The sequence below is a fragment of the Vespula pensylvanica genome, chromosome 10 (genome assembly GCF_014466175.1).
Source record: "Vespula pensylvanica isolate Volc-1 chromosome 10, ASM1446617v1, whole genome shotgun sequence".
In the NCBI taxonomy this organism is placed as follows: domain Eukaryota; kingdom Metazoa; phylum Arthropoda; class Insecta; order Hymenoptera; family Vespidae; genus Vespula; species Vespula pensylvanica.
Genome location: NC_057694.1, coordinates 6892575 through 6893357, shown reverse-complemented (window position 1 = coordinate 6893357; position 783 = coordinate 6892575). Strand labels below are relative to the sequence as shown.

Below are 783 nucleotides of genomic sequence, written 5' to 3'. Positions count from 1 at the left end.
GTTAATTGGCGGATCTCTACCCTTCTTTCTCTCCCTTTCTCTATCTATCTATCGATTTATCTATCCGTCTATCTATCTTCCCCATTCCTCTTTCTATCACGATCCTAACGAATCAGTCCGTAACGAGCTATCTTTTTTTCCACCGACCTATTTTTTTCTCCCTCTTTCTCTTTCTTTCTTTTTCTCTTTTTCATTTTTGTTTGTCACCGTGTCGTTCGACGAAGCATCAAAGAAAGAAAGAAAGAAAGAAAGAAAAAAAAAAAGAAGAAGACGAAGACGAAGAAAAAAGCGAGACTCCCTAAGGAGAAAAATTGATAAATTTGCAGGAGACACGACGGCTTGTACGGGGCTGCTTCTTGAGAGATAAGCCAAAGGCTGTCGGGTAATTGGATTAAGTCGATGAATCACGAGACAGAGTTAAGCTGTTTACGTTAACCAAGGCTGCTGCTACTGCTGTTGCTGCTGCTGCTGCTGCTGCTGCTGCTACTGCAGATGATAGTGGTGATGATGGTGGTAGTGGTAGTGATGGTGGTGATGATGGTGATGGTGGTGATGGTGGTGATGGTGGTGATAGTGTCGCTGTCGGCCATTACTTCAACGTATTCTTCTTCTTTTTCTCCTTCTTCTTCTTCTTTTTTTTCCCTTCTTTTCCTCCCTTTTTCTTCGTCTTTTCATTGGCAGGCGTATCTAATAACCACGATTAGAATCTAATCCGATTGTATAATCAAAGTAATCTTACGTAATTCTCAATAAATACCATAAACGTGAGCTATCGTTTTTTTT

The 783-nt window shown here is 40.6% G+C and overlaps 1 protein-coding gene across 1 annotated transcript in view; it reads right to left on the bottom strand.

Annotated features, from left to right (window-relative positions):
* Positions 1 to 652: 652 nt before the first annotated feature.
* The window catches only part of LOC122632732 (myb-like protein F), a 40055-nt gene continuing 39924 nt past the window's right edge, over positions 653 to 783 (bottom strand). The window contains exon 7 of the mRNA XM_043819906.1: positions 653 to 687. The gene's annotated coding sequence lies outside the window, so the exon portion shown is untranslated. The remainder of the gene's footprint in view (positions 688 to 783) is intronic.